The 19,462-nt window shown below is 32.6% G+C and overlaps 1 protein-coding gene across 2 annotated transcripts in view; it reads right to left on the reverse strand.

Moving 5' to 3' along the window:
• The window catches only part of LOC140447587 (prolactin-releasing peptide receptor-like), a 1,093,989-nt gene that overhangs the window by 630,404 nt on the left and 444,123 nt on the right, over positions 1 to 19,462 (reverse strand). For both annotated transcript variants that reach the window (XM_072540319.1, XM_072540318.1), the window contains exon 4: positions 15,005 to 15,052. The gene's annotated coding sequence lies outside the window, so the exon portion shown is untranslated. The remainder of the gene's footprint in view (positions 1 to 15,004; positions 15,053 to 19,462) is intronic.

The following is a 19,462-nucleotide window of genomic DNA, read 5'->3' on the forward strand; positions in this document are numbered from 1 at the left end:
CAAGGAGTGCTTAACTTTAAAGCAATCCATGTGCCTAAAGCCTGTTAAACGAGTTTAAAATTTGGGTTATGACCTGTGCTCGAACAGGTTATATGCTTTCATTTAGAGTATATAAAGACGAGGAAACCAGTCACATTGAGGGTACATTATTTAAACAAGACTGTTCTGCATTTAAACGAGTCATACCATTTTAAAGGTTACGCTGAATACCCTGATAATATTGTTTCATAATTAAATTACTGTTCAGTTTGCTTTATAAATATACATTTCCCTACAGTACTTTTAGAATAAATAGAAAGGAATATCCCAAAAATCTTTTGACAAATACAGGCAAAAAGTGTGTGGTCGTACTTAGTTTTCCTCATCATCCTTTATTGAAAGTTGATATTGTTCAAACAAACAAAGAAGGAAAAAAGGGAAATTGCCCTGTCCACAATCAGTAGCTGAATACAATAAATTTATGGGCGGCGTTGATGTTTTTTGACCAATACCTTGCTTCCTACTACATCTTATTGAAAAGCCGTAAATGGTGATGAAAATGTTCTTCTACTTTTTAGATTCTATGATTTTAAATGCGTATATAATGTATAAAACAATTTATGTATTAATTAATGTATTATACAATTTCTATCGATACTAGCTAATGAACTAATTAGTAATTTTTCGGAAGAAAACAAAGAGACGCTCCAACTACTAGAAGCAAATAAAAAATTCCTAAAATTGGTGGACGATCTTTTCCACCAATAATGTAACTAGAAAAACCAATTTTGAGGAAGTGCACGGTGCTCCACCAAAACAAATATCTAGAATGTAGTGAGTGTAATGTTGTTTTATAAAACTCCTCAAATTTCTCGTCTGAATGGGATGAGGCTGGGTCGTAAACCTAAATAATCTTTATACTTTATCTTTTGTTGAATTTTAAGATTAAATAAGCAATTCTACTAGAAATTCCTTTGACTGATATGACGTTGTGCTTATGTATTTTGTGGACAAAAAATCCAATAAGCCCAACTAGGTGTCTTCCTTTCCAACGTGATAAAAAAATTTACCTGATTTGAAGGTGTTTATCCTCTTTTACTGACTTGACTTACACCTATTAGGTCCCAGTTATTGTTTGATATTTCGCTTTCTTTCCTCTGTTATTCTGTTTACTTCTTATTTAATTTAAATGGGATACCCTGTATATTTTTGTACATTAAAAAAAAATTAATATTTATAATTCAGATATACCAAATTTTTTTAAAGAAATGTTTTTAGGCAAGAGACAAATTACTTTACAGTTAAAGAATAGGTACATTTATTTCTTAAAACTAGTGAGAATTTACCAAAAAAATCACGGCAAATGTTGCAGTATATACAATACCATTATAGTTGTTTATGATATGTTTAACAGCAGACCAAATATTTGACAGGGGTTACATGAAGCCGAACAAATAGCCCAGGACAGGAAAGGATAAAGGGAAATCGTTAAAAAACTTTCAAGGCCTGATGGTGTCACCACATCCCAAAAAGGGAATAGGACTGAGGAGGAGGAGTAAAATCTCAATGTCTTCGCTATATCTTCTCTGTTAGTTCGCAATGTCTCAGTTGGTCTTCAACGGTCTTAGTTCTGGCTTTAAAGTCTCTTGTTATGTAGCGTATTGTTCTAAGTAGATCTCTTGGCTAATTACTTTGATCGTTAGTCATAATTTCTTTACAAATATTATAAAATTATTTTTATTTATCAGCATTGATTCTTTGTTTTATTTCTCTATGTACATCACTTTGACAAAGATTTCTTCTATTCTTAATTATTTTATGGATGTCATCTATTATCCAGTGTTTCTGTATTCCTTATACAAAATGGTTTTTCTAATACCAATATCAATTACCTTTATCGATACCTGTCCTTGCTAAGCGTTTCCTTCAAGAGTTCATTCGTCTTCCTTTATTACTTCTTCCAGGAACTTAAAAATTAAAAAATTAGCAATTTTTTGTATTTGATAAATAGCTTCTCGACGTTTGATGTTAAGAAATGTTAGCAATACCAGCTAGAACTGGACAGTCATCAACGTCAACAGTCATAGTATAACGATATACATCGCCTCGGTTTCGTCAGCGATTCCTAAACACACATCCCCACCACGTCAAGTTAATCCTCCATCTATGTGCGCTTAAGAAGATGGAAGGCCTTTGACCATATAGAAAAGCAGCCGCCGCACGAGAAAGAGGAATTTCGTCGGCGTATTGATCTGACAATAACTTTACTGGCCCTAGGGTATTGACTGAAGGTCAAACGCTTCTGCTACAGTATTGATCTAGTGGCAGTTTCATACTCAGACTTACAGTATCGATCTGAGATAGACCTATTCTCTACTGTGACCAAGTACTGATTAGTCACCGTCCGTTCCTCGCTGGGCCGAGTGTTGATTGGTCCGTTCCATCTCTATTCCTTCGATTAGTTCCTTCCCGTGTGCGAATATTAATGCACCGGTATTGCTGTTTAGATTTAATGTCAATAATTGTATTTTATTCTTCGTAGATATTAAGCAGTGGGTCATATCGCCGTCGATGCCGTCGTCGTCAGGATTGACATTTTAATTTTTATTGTATCTATTACCAAGGATCTAATTTTATTTTGTTTCTTATTTATTTCAAATATATTTTTATTTAATTGAAACCTGTGTTTTTCTGAGTCTGTTATCTAAAAGAGCTAACCGCCAAAACAGTGAAACAGTGTGTAAATATAGCTTATAGAAAAATATATAAATGAGAACATAGTAGGACGTTTAACTGAGACATTATTGTTATGGAGACAAACGGTATACGGAGAAAACGGAGAATATGGAGTAAACGGTATAACAAGTAATATATAACATATAATCACGCCGCAATATCAAACCACATGTAAGAAAACCCTCTTTGTTGTGTTACTTAGTTTTCTTAAACACGATGTGAGCAACTTGTTTACGCTATACTCTAATGATCAATTAGGAAAATACTTGAAAACTTCCAAAACAAACTTTATTTATGGTAGCGACGTAGCGTTTTATTTAACAATGGAATACTTGTGCGAACAGGCAACTTCCTTGAACAAGGAAATTGTAACCTAATAAAGCATGAATTTATTTAAGTGTATGAAATTGTTTGGTCCTGATATGACGTTCCGGTAATAAATGTTAAAAGAAAATAGAAGTACAAAAAAATTACTCTTATTCACTCATCTTAATTGAACACTAACAAAGATTTTCCTGAAGTTTAACAAAATCTAGTTGAAACTATTTTTATTTTTTTATTTTTATTTTTAATATTATTATATTATTTTTTATTTTTATTTTTTTTTAAATTTATATCCATAACCGCATGGATTATGGAGAATATCAATCGGAAAATAATGTCAACTCATAAAGTCGTACATTTATTTGTTATTAATTTCCTAACTATTATAAATTCTTTTATTTTCTGTATTTTAAAGTAGAAGAAGCTATAATAAATTATATTAGAGACTACAATTTACCGTGGAAAAAGAAAAACAACAAATTATTATTTTTCTAAAATTGTCACTAAAAATTGTACAATTTTATAAACAAAGCTTACAAAACGTCGGAAAAACAACAATAACAGTTTAAAATTTACTGAAATTAAATAAATAGTCATAAATTAGATAATAAAACCTTACGAACTAATTAGTTTTAAGTTGCTGCATGTGATACCCAAATTTATATAAAATACTTTAGTTACTTGTACATAAACATACTTGTAATCTCTCAGTTATTCGTTAAGAAACTCTTCCACTGAATAATATGGTCTTTCAGATACATAGGCCTTTGTTATTTTTCTAAAATATATAAAAAGGGAGCAATTAATATCCCTTGATTTTTAAACCTTAACTAGTCGCTACATGGTCAAAAAGACCGCACGTATTAAAAATTGCTAATATTTCGGAAAAAAATTACATTTGGCAACCACGGCCTTCAGTAGCTTACTCATTCGATACGAGGAGTCTGAGTACTAAATCAGAGTAGCGGGAGGTTTGTTGATTAGGAGTTACAGCGCAAAGGTCATAATTTCCGCGCGCGTCTAGTCAGCTAAAAAGATTTTATAAATCGTTTTATTGTGTTTCTTATCACCTTAAGGTATGTATAAACGCTAGTTTTTTTAAATAATAATATACTATTATACTTTTGTCTTATTGTTTAGTAACCTTTTGAATATACCTCTCTTTCTTTTACTATGTAATTAGTCAACAAATTTTAAATTACTTTTCAGCAAATTACTATTACTATATTTCATAATTTTCTTTGTTCTATTATGGAGAATCAAATATTATTTTTTTTTAATTTTAAGCTACAGCAAACTTTTATCTATAACTTGTTTGGCTTTATTTTTACAATGGACTATGAGAAGAAACAAAGGAGACTTCAAGCCCTCATGGAAGAAGAACCGCTTGATATAGAATATGACGACGATGATGACGAGAATGAAGTAAATCTGGAAGTTATTGATGAGAGGTCGGAAAATTCGGAAAGCGAACAAGAACAGGATTTAGAGGAAATAGGAGAAGTTTTACTGAATAATGTACAAGAAGAAAGTGTTTTTAGGGGAAAAGATGGTACAGTGTGGAGAAAGCATCAAAGAAAAAACAAAAGGGTACGAATGAGCAAGCCTAATTTAGTAAAACAATCACCTGGGCCTAATAGATTTACGAAAAATATGAAAGACATTTATGAAATATGGAGTTATTTCATTGATGAGGACATGATTTACATAATTATAGAATCCACTAATAAATAATTGAAAGTATAGCAAGCAATTTCTCTAGGGAGAGGGATGCAAAGCTTACAAACCTATCTGAAATTCGCGCTCTTATAGGCCTTTTATATTTGGCAGGGACATATAAAGCCCATCACCTGAATACAGAAAATATCTGGCAAACTAATGGCGAAGGTATCGAAATATTTAGACTAGTTATGTCCTTATCCCGATTTCGGTTTCTTCTAAGATGCATTAAATTTGATGATAAGGTGGTTCGTGAAGAACGTAGAAGACTGGATAAGATGGCCGCCATCCGAGTATTTTTTGACAAATTCGTAGAAAAGTGTAAATCGGGATATAACTCTTCGCAAAATTTATCATGCGATGAAATGCTTCCTGGATTTTTAGGGAATTTCCCTTGGATACAATATATTCCACGCAAACCTGCAAAGTATGGGCTCAAAATTTTTAGTTTATGTGATGCTGAAATGTATTTTACCATAAATATGAAGGTTTATGCGGGTCGTCAACCAGATGGCCCATTTACTGTAGACAATTCCCCGAAAGAAGTTGTAAAAATAATGTGTGCGCCAATAAAGAATTCTGGGCGAAACATTACTATAGATAATTGGTTCATTAGCATTCCTCTAATAGATGTTTTGAAAAAAGAATTTGGATTGACTGTTGTGGGGACCATTAAAAAGAACAAAAGAGAACTGTCCCCTGAATAACTTCAAGGATCTCGTCCTCTAAAATCAAGTATGTTCGCCTTTAGCAATACATGTACCTTAGTGTCGTATATCCCCAAAAAGAAGAAAGTTGTATTGCTTGTTTCAACTCTACATGATGACGACGCTAATGAACGACGAATGAATGACGACGAAAAACAAGACGTTGGCCCATGGTAATTTTTAACACTTTACTAAATATCGTAGGCATTAATTCGCTAGTGATTCATGAAAGTAACAACCTTGCTGATAATAAAATGCTTAGAAGAAAATTTTTGAAGCATTTAGCATTTTCTCTTATGGATAAACATCTACGGGTCCGAGCAACAGTAGATAATTTAGATAGAGATCTGAAGTTACGTATTAAGGCCTTATGTAATATTCCTAACACAGACGGCACTCCATACGAATGAAGGAGTACATGGTAGATGCTACTTTTGCGACCTTAAAAAAACCCGAAACACGACTGTTTCCTGCTGTAAATGTAAAAATTTTTATGCAGAGAATATACACGTGCAGTGTGCGAAGAGTGCCAAACTGAACTTATTCGGATTAACTAAAAGTTTCCTTTTTTTTATCAGAGTAGAAAATAGTTTTTTTAATGTTCTGTCCAGTGTTTTTAACATTAGTTTACTTTTTATATTATTTTGTAATATGTTACTCTACTTATTAAACCTTAATAAAATCGTGTTTTACTTAAAATGGTTCCAAATACTTTTATTAACACAAACTAAGAAGTAAAAGACCAAACGGTCGTTTCGACCGCGCGCGACTACTAATTTTCAAAAATTCCTAGCGACTACTGAAGGGTTAAAGTAGCTTCTGCAATATGTTATTCTACCGAAGGCAAAAAGGTACCTTATTGCTCTCCTTTGTAATTTAAAAATAACAGCAAATTGAATAGCTGTACTGGAACCCTAAAAAGGAAGACCATATCGATAAGGCTGAGAATCGAACAAAGAAAAATATGTTATTTTGGAAGATGCTAAATTGATTTCCGTCTTACTGCATAGCAGGCTGAGGCTATTTTCTTACTTAACAAATCAATATGAAGGGACCATTTAAGGTTGCTATTTATAAAAATGCCAAAAAAAATTACAGAATCAACGATACTGATCTAGTTGTTATTAAGAAGCAAGGGTTGAAGAGCTCCTTTATAGGATAATGCTACTCTCTTATCCACATAAGAGAGTAAATTAGAGTCGGACCAGGTTTTTACTTTAAGTAGATCAAAAATATAGTTACATGAAAAGTTGCAATATTTGAGTTCCTCCATGTGATACTGGTATCAGCAGCAAAAAGAAAAATTTTTCCATCAATTTTAAGTTAGTGATTTTATAAAGATAAAGAAAAGTAGAGAACTTAATACTGAACATTGTGGTACTCCACATATAATGCTTTTGTGACTAGAGTCAGTATCATTTTGCTCTAACTAGTTGTTTCCTGTTCTTCAAGTAAAATTTTAACCAATTCAAAGAGATACCTCGAATTCCGTAGAAATTAATTTTTTTTTATCAAAATGTGATTTACACAAACAAAAGCTTTGGAAAAGTCACAAAAAACCATGGCAATATAAAGATTATTGTTTAGTGCTTGATAGACCTCATATAGTATAGAAAACATAGCATCACTAGCGCATTTATTAAATAAAAACCCAAACTGACTTTGTGATAAAATGTTGCTTTCAACGAGAAGGGACCTAAGTCGGGCTTTTATAAGTCTGTCAATAAATTTGGATAGGACCGGTAGTAAGGCAACAAGTCTATAGTATTGCAGACATTCGATTTTTCACTACTCCTATGAAGCGAAACGAAATAATAATGGCTGTCTTTAGGCACTTTGGAAATATACCCTTTTCAAAAGAATCTTTAATTAGTGAGACCAGGACTTTTAAAACATTTTGTGGGAGACTAAAGTAAATTTTTATGGATAGTCCATCAGTACTACAGGAATATTTGTTTTAATACTACTGATTGTTTGTATCAGTTCAGATTTATTAACTGATCTTATAAATAATAAATTCGAGACGTTTTTTAAATTAGGGAAATAGGATATAGGATCTGGTTGTGGCAAAATAGTTGATGTTATATGTTTACTCACATTAGCGAAGTATTTATTTAGATTTTCAGGGTTTGGAAGAGAAAATGTTTAAGCTGTGTTAGTTTTAATTCGAAGAGCGGTTATTATGGACCAAGTTTCTTTTGCAATATTTTTAGAGCTTTCCAGACAATTTTGATAATACATATTTTTAGCTGTGTAAATTTCTTGATGTATAGTAGTAAACGCATATTCTTGGCTGATATGCGGATACCTTTCGTAGTCCAGGGTTTGTGATGTTTTGACTTAATTGTAATTAAAGGAAATGCCTAAAAATACAAACAAGCCTATCTTAAAAATCACTAAAATTATAGTCCACGTCCGCAGAGGGAAAGTGCCACTCAGAAGTCAAGCACAAATTTTGGAATTTACGAATGTTCTGAGAGGAAAAATCATACTTAACGTTGGGTTTTCGAGGATGGTGTTTTAAGAATGTTAAAATTGGTATATACTGCTTTATGATCAGATAGTCCTGCATTAATAATTGTAGAGCGTACATCAAGGGGTGAGAAATCTGAGACAATATAATTATTTATGTTGTATGTATATCAGTTGGTCTGTGTCGTTTTAACTGACAAGTACCACTTGTTAAAAATCGAGCAGGAAGACATGTAGTCCCTAAAGTAATTAAAATTTATCCATTGTCATCGACCTAGAGTCACAACATAATGAAAATGTAACATTTGGAATGATTTAAACCCATATAAGAGGTCTCACATATAACTTTATTGTTATCTACAATTACACAAGGCACTGAGAATGATCTATCTGTTCAGATCGAAAACGTTATGCTAGTACTTAAATTTTGACGACACTTTTTATAAAGTTTTAACTATGTTTTTTATACCACAATACAAGTGTGAAGTATTTTATCTTCTGTTTTTTTTAAACGATGGTATACAGCCAACTACGGGGTTTTTCCCATTAATTTTATAATTATTTATAGTAGATGTTGTTTTAGTAATTCTTGTAGAAGAACTAACGTACATTGTGAAACCATACGATTCGAATATATTGACCAAGGATAATTTGGTAGCATAAGTAACAGCGTAATTAATATTCAAGTAAATAAATATAAATGCAAATAATGTGTAGATTTTTTGTAAAGGTTTTAATCTTATTTTAATTCCCAAAAAAAGATATTGGAATAGAAAAAAACCAACCAACGAAATAGTATATTACTTTATGAGGCGGAGAAGCATGACTTTTCTTGACACGCCCGATATTACACGCCGAACGAAGTGAGGCGCGTAATAGAGGGCAAGTCAAGAAAAGTCGCTTCTTTGCCGAGTAAAGTATACTATTTTTTCTTCAAACGTAGCAATTTTCAACCATAAATAGTACAATTCATACGCGATTTTTACTCGAAATTAACTGTGACAACTATCAAAGTCGTCTAGATGTTAGAAATTAAAATAATTAAGTCGTCGGTGGGATTTGCGTCTCCCTGGTTACAGTTGTTTGACAGTTGTTTACAATTATTAAAGACAGCTTATTGTTGTTGCAACCGCAAGCGCAAATTTAGTGCGAAAATGGAAAACCCAAACGAAATTGAGTCCGCGGCTAATGATGCAGTAGCACGTTTGGGGCCCTCCAAGTCCGATAAGAACGATAATGCTCAAAAAAATTTAAACCCTCATGATTCGACAACATCGGGAATGATTGCTGAAAGTTGTTCTCGACCATCAGTATCATCAACAATTACCAATGCGTATCAAGAGTCGGGAACATTTTTGCACGGTTTCAATTTTGAAAATTCCTCATTAACTAATTGTACTTTTAATATTACTATAAATAAAAATGATGTTTAATTGTTGTTAATGACATTTGTATTGTTGCTTTGTGACATGTTTCATATTGTTGCCATGACAACATTTTTCCCTCCGCCGTAAAGAAATGGGAAAAAAAACTGCTGCCGGCGGAGACATCAAACTTTGACAGGATCAAGTTAGATAAGTAATGTCATCATTATTTGACGTTTGAAGAAAAAAATATTATTTTATTACACCTCAAACTTTGTCTTTCACTAGTTGTTGCCTCTTATTATTAAGTATCGTAATTTCCTACCATACGACCATTCTGGATTAATAGTTCCCATTTTGGTTAAGTTTTGCTCTTGATGCGATTTAATATTATTATTTCATTTTCCTATTTCTTTTTCCATACTTGTATTCATATCTCCTGTAATCATATTTTTTCTAAATAATTTTTTATTACTTCTTATAGTTTTGAAGCTATTTTCTTGTGTCATCTTAATCCAATTACTATTTTTATTGAAAATAAACCACAATTTAAGTATAAAATAAGTTTAATTTTTGTTATAGTTTATCCCAGAATTCTTTTTATTAGTTCCTGCGTCTTCGTCAGCTTAATAGTATTGTGGAACAGTGAGTCGAGTAAATCTAGGGTAGGCAGTTTCTTACTTTGTTGATACTTTGTTTCTTTATCATGTATGCTACCCCTGTGTACACTCTCTTTTTTTCCACTACTCTTCTATATATTCATAAAATTTTGTTTTCCAATATCATAGTTCCTCTGTTTTTTTTATTATGTTATATTCATTAGTTTGATGTTCGTATTTTTGATTTGGTCTTCTATAATAGTTCCGTTATTTTTCCATTTATAATTCTTACATTCGAGGTTGCTACTTTTGATTATATTTTAGTTTATCTTTATTTTCCATAAAATTGTGTTTTTATATGTGTTACATTCTTATATGTCCACTTATGTCCCCTATGTTCATATATATTGTTCTGAAGCTAGTTTCTTGTGGAATTTTAAAGTAATTACCACTTAAATGGGAAGTGGAAATTGAAACGTCAATAAACATACTTTAACCTTTAATTGTGGCTTACTCCCATTTAAATAGTAATAATGTTCATATATATCCATTTATGTCCTTATTGTTTACCTCCTTTATACCCCTGTTTATTCTTGATTCAGCATTAACTAGTTTTTTAAATGTATTGGTGCGATATTGTTACCTTTCCTAACTTATTCCTCATAATCTAATGTTTTGGTTCTATTTAAATTTGGTGTATTCAGTGATTACGAAGCCATTTTATACTTTTATCCTTTTTTACATGGATTTTTTCTTATTTATTCGTTTGTGGGTATATCCCCGATGTTAATTGGCATATCGGTCTTCTTGATTGTCGCGTCACACTCAATGTATATATGACATAATATACAGTTTTTTTACTTTTAGAACTTTAATTTTATCTTCAAATTTTTAAAACTTTATAACAAATATTATATCATTTAATTTTGTACACTGCCTATCTCAGTTTAACTGACTAACTGCTTAATGTTCTGTTGAAGAAGAATGTTACGAATTCCGTGGACCGACCACAAGACAAATAATTTAATTTTAAACGAACCAAAGATCACCTAACGGCTCTCCAGCATTAAGTCCATTTAAGAATACATTAACAATAAAAGGTAGAAGGCCGAAGATCATGGCAGGAAGATTTCCAACAACATGGATCGACCAAATTACCGAAATATGCAAGACCTATGCATCAGTTAAAAGAAATAACCAGTGACAGATTATCTTTGGATACGGACAATACACGACATCATGATGACCACTACACTCCATCTAAGAAATCAGATGACTGAAGAGAGACAGAAAGAGAGAGAGATCTCAGTTATAATCTCAAATACTTTGTTAATGTTTCTATTGCGATTTTTAAAAGTTCTTCGTCGAAAGTTTGTTTAAAAACTTTGTCATGAACTTTATTTGAATACAACTGATAACTGAACCTAGAAGGTTTAGAGCCAACAATAATCCCTCAATTTTAGACTTATTTTACTTAAATGACGACCAACTTATTTCAACACTTGAATTGTCCTCTTCTTTGGGTCTTTATGACCACTCTCTTGTTACTGCTCACATTCAATTTAATTTAACATCACATTGCAAAAATAATTTCGTAACGTATGCCACTACTCATTTCTCTAAGTTTAACTCAGTTTTATCCCAAGTAGACTTTTTCTTATTGCGCCGTCTTCTTTCTAAGGTTGGCGGTCCAAATAGTAATTGTAGCTGTGTAAACTACTGCAAGAAAGATTTCTGTGGATGAGCGGTCAAACCATCTCCTCAGGTCTTTCAACCATGAGTTCTAGCGTCTTGCAACTGATCTTTTGCCCTGCACTTTACCTTCTAATATGATCTTGAGTAATTCATATCTTTCATCTCTTAACACATGACTTAAGTATTATATCTTCCCCTCTTTAATTATGTTGAGTAATTCCTTTTGTTTATTTATTCGTCGAAGAACCTCGCCGTTAGTAACTTTTTGTACCCACGGAATTCTCAGCATCCGTCTGTATATATACAGTTCAAAGGTATCAATTCTTTTTTGTGTTTCAGAGTTGATGTTGTCTATGCAGCTTTCCGTTAACCTCTAACCACTGACATGCGGTATGCCATACCGAGCCGAAAATATATTTTGTTGTAAAACGTGTTTTATAAAAGATTTTTAGAACACCATCTGTGTACCTTCAAGTGGGGTTTAATTGTACCTGGTCTCAACTGCTGCAGTTTTAGTACACGTTTAGTCTTTGAGCTACGTTGAAATAAAGTTTTCTTGCGGTATCAAGTACCGCATGTCAGTATTTACGTTTCTATAGTTAAAAGCAGTGTAGTGTATTCTTTTGCTGTTAGTATGGTAGCAAGTTCATCCAGTTGTTCTAAATTTAGACGCAAAACTGTAAAGCTTTCAGATGATGATTTTGAGGCTGTTTTATCTCAAAGGGCTGACGAAGTACCTAGTGATTTAGAATATTTTAGTGATAGTGATGTTGACGATGCAAGCGAAGAAGTATGTATTGAAAGTTTACACGACAGCGGAAGTGAGCAGTCGGAAAGTTCTGAGGACGAATATCATTTAAATGATAATGGTAAGTCATATTTTAATGGCAAAAATCGTTTTAAGTGGTCTACTACAGCACCCTCGAAAAATGTAAGAACTCCGTTACACAACCTTGTAACAAAAGTACCAGCTGTGCGGTTCAGAGATGTAAGAAACGAAACTTCATTTTTTTTTAATTTTCTTATTTCTGAGGATATAATACAAGAAATACGTAAATGGACAAATAATAAATTACGTGCAATTCATGAAAACTATAAAAGAATGAATAGACCAGAACTAAATCAAATTGATGAAATAGAACTAAAAGCCTTTCTGGGATTGCTTTTATACTCATCAGCTTTCAAATCCAATGACGAAGATATAAATTCTATATTTGCTACAGATGGCACTGGTAGAGATATATTTAGATGTGTTATGTCAAAAGAAAGATTTGCAATATTTCTAAAATGTTTACGTTTTGATAACCCTCTGGATAGAGAAAAAAGAAAAAAAGATAGATCCAACAGCAGCCATTAGTAACATATTTAATATATTTATATCAAATTGTCAAAAACTGTATTCCGTAGGCACATGTGTTTGTATTGATGAAATGTTGGTCGGCTTTAAGGGAAGGTGTAGGTTTAAAATGTATATGCCTAATAAGCCTGTGAAATATGGCATTAAAATAATGTGCCTGACTGATGCACGAACAAGTTACTTATACAATGTCTATATATATGGAGGCAAGGACACTGCCTTAACTGGGTTATCTGAGGAAGAAAAGAAGATGAATAAACCAACTCAATCTGTTCTTCGGCTTGCTAAACCTATTTATGAAACTAACCGTAATATCACAGCTGATAATTGGTTTAGTTCTATAGAATAAGTAAAGCAGTTAGAAGTAAAGAAGTTAACGTATGTGGGAACCCCCAAGAAAAATAAACCGGAAATCCCTCCGGAATTCCAGCCACACCGATGTAGGCAAGTAAATTCAACTACTTACGGATTTACGAAAAGTTTATCCCTACGAGGGCTGTTTTACCTATTTCTTCGATGCACCATTCAATAGGCACGGATCAGATTACTGGAAAACCTGAAATTATAGCTCATTATAATCGTACGAAAGGAGGTGTCGATACTTTAGATGCCAAGTGTGCCAAATATTCTGTAAAACGTCGTTCTCGCCGATGGCCACTTACTATTTTTTACCGCATCATTGATATATCTGCTGTTAATTCGCATGTTGTGTACCAATCACTACAAGAAGATAATATGGAAAGGCTAAACTACACAACGGAGTTGGCGAAACAATTAGTTTTACCTCATCTACAAAGAAGACTCGAAAATCCCAGAATCCCGAGAAAATTATTATGTGGTATTGAACGAATACTAGGACAAAAACGCCAAAAAGAAGCAGATTTTAAAGAAAGGCTTGAGAAAAAGAAGACGTGTTACTTATGCCCAAGTGCATTAAAGCGAAAGACATTTTATGTGTGCTTTTCTTGTGGAAAACCAGTGTGCTTACAGTGTACAAAGAAAAATTAAGGACCTTGAGCGCAAAATGACTAGTTATTTTATTTTTGGTTATTGTCAGAATTTTGTATTTTACTTTCTCATTAAATTTAAATCATTAGTCTGTTTCTTTTAACATTATTTTACCATTTGTTAGTCACAAGTAATCAATTTTTCTTGTAATTTAGTTTATAAACGATTTTGTAGTAACGTCCACCATTTTTTTAAATATGCGTGCATTCATAATATTCTTGAAAAAGTAAAGTTTATTTTACTTGCAGCAGTATATTATGCTACAGCAATGTGAAGAATCATTCCGTAGTTGATATAAAAAACAAATACAGTGATATAAGATAAATTCATATTAAAAACAAAGGAGAATAGACAACGGTATGACATACCGCATGTCAGAGTCTACGTCCTGAAACATCCACGTCAGTAGTAAAGGATTAATCTTGATTCCACCTTAAAACTTGTCTAATGCTTTCCTGAATAAAGATTTCGAATGCAGATTAATTAATAGCGCTGATAAGACGCAACCTAGTCGCACCCCTCGTCGGATTTGTATATCTTCAGATGTTGTGTGCTCTATTTCAATTGTGGCCGTTTGGTGCCAATATAGTTCTGAAATAATTCTCAAGTCTTGTTCGCCAATTCCAGTTCTCAGAATTTCGATCATCTTTTGATATGTGTCTGGCCCCCCACGTTGGGCTCCAATTGTGCTACTTTTATTGAGTTAACTTCAAATGGTTTCATTGCCCACTACCAAAAGTGATGCTAAAAAAATCAGTTAAATGACAAAAATAAGTGACTATTAATTAGTAGTAAATCTGTATTGGGTTAGTTCAAATGGAGCCAACGTGTAGATATAATCGATTTTTTTTTAAACCAATCAATGAACGACAGTAAAACAATTTAAAGTTTAAGTTACAAATGTTCAACAAATAATTATCCTGGTTAAACCCGTATTAAGGTAGAACTATATAGGAACGAATATATTAAAAATATTATACCTAATAAAAATCGATGAAAATATGGATTTATTTTATAATTATCATGCACATTTTTTTACCATACCTGAGTTTGTAATTTCTAATTTGCTTTTATCCTAGTATATCTGTTTGCCTGTAACAATAAAAAAAGTATTTAAAATTTATAAAGCAATAAAGTTAATTCGAATTTAACATCTAATAACCATATTTTAGTTAAAAAAGCATGAGTTTAAAATTCAAAGGTAATAAAGTTTCGTCTAAAGAAACTTTTACTGTTAAATAAATAATGCTTGTGTCTGTAGAGGGATAAGTGCAAAAGGTAACTTATTGATTAAAATCATATCTATTTTTGATAAATATGTGTTTTTGGAACTCACTTTTTGTGCTACATTAACTCGTAATTACTAAAAATTCAAGTATAAAAAATCCAGTAAAAGTAAATTGTGTACAAAAAATTGGAATCGTGAGTAGATACAACTTTTTATTAACATCTGTTTAGATTTAAATATTTAAGTTAAATTATTACAAATAAAAACTGATAAAACTATTCCCGTTCACATCGATGAACTAGGACTTAACACTATACAGAAAAACAGAACTGGTTTCAGTTTGATTCTAAATCTCTTAAAAAAAAGTTTACAGTATATGTATAATAAATTTCAGCGTCTAATAAATAATTTCAAGTTAAGAACGAGATATTCTAATTCTAAACAGAGAGCAAGCTATCTTATTGAATACTTACTGATAGAAAATTGTACACTTACTGATTATCTCGAAGATGTAGATCCGAGAATATAATCCCATATACCAAACGATACAATATGCATATATTTATTTTCTAAAGATATAGTAGATAAATTTATGGTAATAACAAGAAATATAAACGTAAAGAGGAATATTCTGGAAGCGAGAAGATTAATGACTCCATATAAGCATACCTTGTAATATAATCAAAGGCGAATTAATAAAACTAAGTCTAAATCCTGTTTCAGAAATACTCAATTTCCTAAGAAAAATTTTCAAGTTCGAGTTTTGAGTTCAAGCAAACACAATACCAAATATTTATAGCCCAAAACATTGTTTTAAATGTAAATTAAATACTAGGCATCTAATTGTCCAAATAATTGACCTCCTAACCCTCCCACAATAATACAGCGGAAACAGTGATGACACACAATTTACCAATAAAGAATACCCAACAAGAGACTCTATTAACCCTTCGGTACACGGATGACACTTTGATACAGGTAAGAACGGGTTGGGTCTGAGAAGCCCAAAAATTAAACTAAGAATTTTTTTTTAAATTTTGTAACAACAGGTTTGCGTTGCATATATTAGAACTACTACTAAAGTAAACTTACATACATTAAAAGAAAATGAACTTCTATTATAATACTAAAACTTAAAATATAAAAGAAATTACGTACTACAACATGGCCGATGTTTACAAAACACCTTGTATATAACTTATTCATTCCTTTTATTAATGCATATGCGACAAACAGGTACGGTATGTTCCAAACAAATAATTTTTTTTCAATAGTGACACCTATATCGAGTTTTACAATCTCTACAAAAAGCATAACGCCCCCTTTTATTTTGCAATTCCGCAGGTGCTTGTACTGGTCCAACACCACTGAGTTCAGCAGCAAGCTCTCTTAAATCTCGTGCCAAATGAGGATATTGAGCTCTTTCTTTTATATTGTCCATTACTAACTGAAGACCTAGTTCTTTAAAAAAAAATCTTCTTTTGCTTGTTTTTAGATCCAGTTTGTTAGTTGTCTGTATCACAAATGCATTTATTGCAGCAACATGAAGCAATCCATAAAAGATGACCATGGGCCAACGTTTTGTATTTCTTGCGACAGTATAGGAACCTCGAAGTTGATCAATCGTGAATATACCACCTTTCGTAGAGTTATAGAACGTTATTACTTCAGGTTTACTTTCGTCACCCGTTGTCGGATCGATTTGGTCGTCATGGTGTAGGGTTGACAAAAAAACAACATGTTTTTTTTTATTTTGGTGTATAGGACAATATCATCATTGTTTGGGAAAGTATGTAGTTATTTATTTTAATATTTTTATATTTTTTTTTACTTAATTTTACTATACTATAATATGCTCTGATTTAATGGTATATTCTAACGACTTTGCTTTAAAATATATTGTTTCCGGTTATTTCATAAAATCTCGTAAAATTGTTAAACTGGCAATCTCATTTATTACGTTTTAAGTACGGATAATATGACTTGTTTTGTTATTTTTGTGTCGATAATACACACAAAACATTTAAAGTATCGTGTTACACTGTGACTATTTAATTGGATTGTCGCTATTCAGAAGCGTCCTACAATAGAGTTGATTTATGAGATGCACTTGTCCATAAACCACCCAACAATTAGAGGGTTCTTTCTAAGGGTCTTAAGTCTCAACACTTCGACTTCAGCACCGAAACAGCGAACACCACACGGGACGTCTTTTCTTCTGTGCCTCAGATGGCGTCGTGACGCACCGCGACCAATTCTTCTGCCTGTTAAGAATACATCAATATTTCAAAAGGTGAGTCTATATTCTTTGTATAGAGAACAGTATGAGCTAATGCCATTTAATTTTGTAATTTATTCAAAGTTGTATTAATTTGCTAATTTATTTACAGTCAAAATATTGCATTTTTTCTTCAATATTATTTCTAATATCATTTAACCAGCGACCTCTAAGTTTTATACAAAACAGCCATATCTTTGATAAATCCAAACGTAGTTGATTTTGGAGGTCTATTGTTCAATAAACATTCGGTTGGCATATGCCTTTTGTTTTGCCGTAGGGTGCCTTTAATTGTTAGACTATAATTTGTCAGTAAGTTTTGTGCGACTTTAATTGATGTAAAGCAATTGTCCATTGTGACATTCCGGTTGGATTTCGAGATTGGTTTGCAAAGCCGCTCAACCACATCGTAGGCTGCAGAACTGATAGAATATGGACCTGGTGGTTGTGTACCGGCATAGATTTCTAATTGATAAGTATAGAAAGTGCGAGAATCCACCAAAGAATATACCTTCAGACCATATCGGTCCGGTTTACTTGGAAGGTATATTTTAAAACTACAGCGACATCTAAAGCCTAAAAGCATCTCATCGATAGTGACATATTGGCCAATGGTATAATATTTTTGAAAATTTTCAGCTACATCCTCGAATACGGCTCTAACTGCTGCAAGTTTGTCTACTTCTTTCGTTCGTCCCTTGTGCGAATATCATCTAGGCGTAGGCACTTCATATGTAAGAAATCTAAATCTGCGGAGAGCCATTGTTGCCGGAAATATGTCAATGCCCGTACCATTTTTTCCCAAAACTCAAAAATTGAAGTTCTACCTACACGGTAAACTCCATCAAAGTAAAGCAGGCCAATCATAGCTTTTAGTTCACATATATTTGTTAGCCTCGCATCGGAACTGTCTTTATATCTCACGGACACACGTTCGATATATACACTAGTAGATTCAACAATATGTTTTATAATTTTGTCATTAAAAAACATTTTCCAGCATTTCTCTTTAGTTGTGCAACTTTTCGCTTCACGAAGACCTCCAGGAAGTTTTGTGATGATATTTTCTCGTCTAGTTCTAACATTTCATGATCCGCATGTCTTATTCCATTTCATTCCATCTTTGGTATTGTAATAAAGGTGTTGGCTTGACTCACCTTGTGGAATACATTCTTCTAAGTTTAGTTCGGTGTCGAATTCAGACTCTGAGTTATGATTACCATCTTCATTTTCTAATTTTCCAACAATAGACTCATCAAAATCTGAATCTTCATAATTTTCTTCCTCGTCGGTTGCAACTTCCTCGTAGAGACAAACGTTTTACCTCTCCTTAGTAAGAATAGATTGTTTTGCTAAGCTCTAAAAACAATGCACTGCAAATTTTGTTTTGTACTTTCATAAAAAAATACTTACATTAAGGAATGGGTTTAGTCTAAGTGTGCGTTCATTACGGAGAGCATGGCATGGTATCCTTGCCGAAAGCATAGCACTGACAGTAAACGCTCGCATTTAAAATAATGCATTTATTTTACGTGGCGATGATAATATAATACCATCCTATGGTCCGATCGAGGGTCGGCACCTCGTTATGAACGCACACTAAGAGAACGAAAACAGATATAACATCGACACTATCGCTTCAATATGCATTAGTAACTGAGGGATTATAGTTGGCCATGCCGTCGAAAGGTACCTGGACCGCCAGGACCGTACTTAGACTCGCTGACCGAATAGAGATATTAGAAAAACTGAATGGGCCCGACAGATCCAACTTGTGCACCGTAGGGTTAAATACATTCAGAATTATAAATACCATTCCTTCCACACCTACCACTTCGCAAATTACACCTCTAACAATAGCAATCCCATATTTAACAACAAACCCAATTCAACAAATTTCACCACAATGGACACCTATACCTTTAACCACTATCTCAAATATCACTACAACCATAAAATATAAACTGTCTTGAGGCATCCTCTAATACCCAAAAAC

Source organism: Diabrotica undecimpunctata, chromosome 8 (genome assembly GCF_040954645.1).
Source record: "Diabrotica undecimpunctata isolate CICGRU chromosome 8, icDiaUnde3, whole genome shotgun sequence".
NCBI classification, from domain to species: domain Eukaryota; kingdom Metazoa; phylum Arthropoda; class Insecta; order Coleoptera; family Chrysomelidae; genus Diabrotica; species Diabrotica undecimpunctata.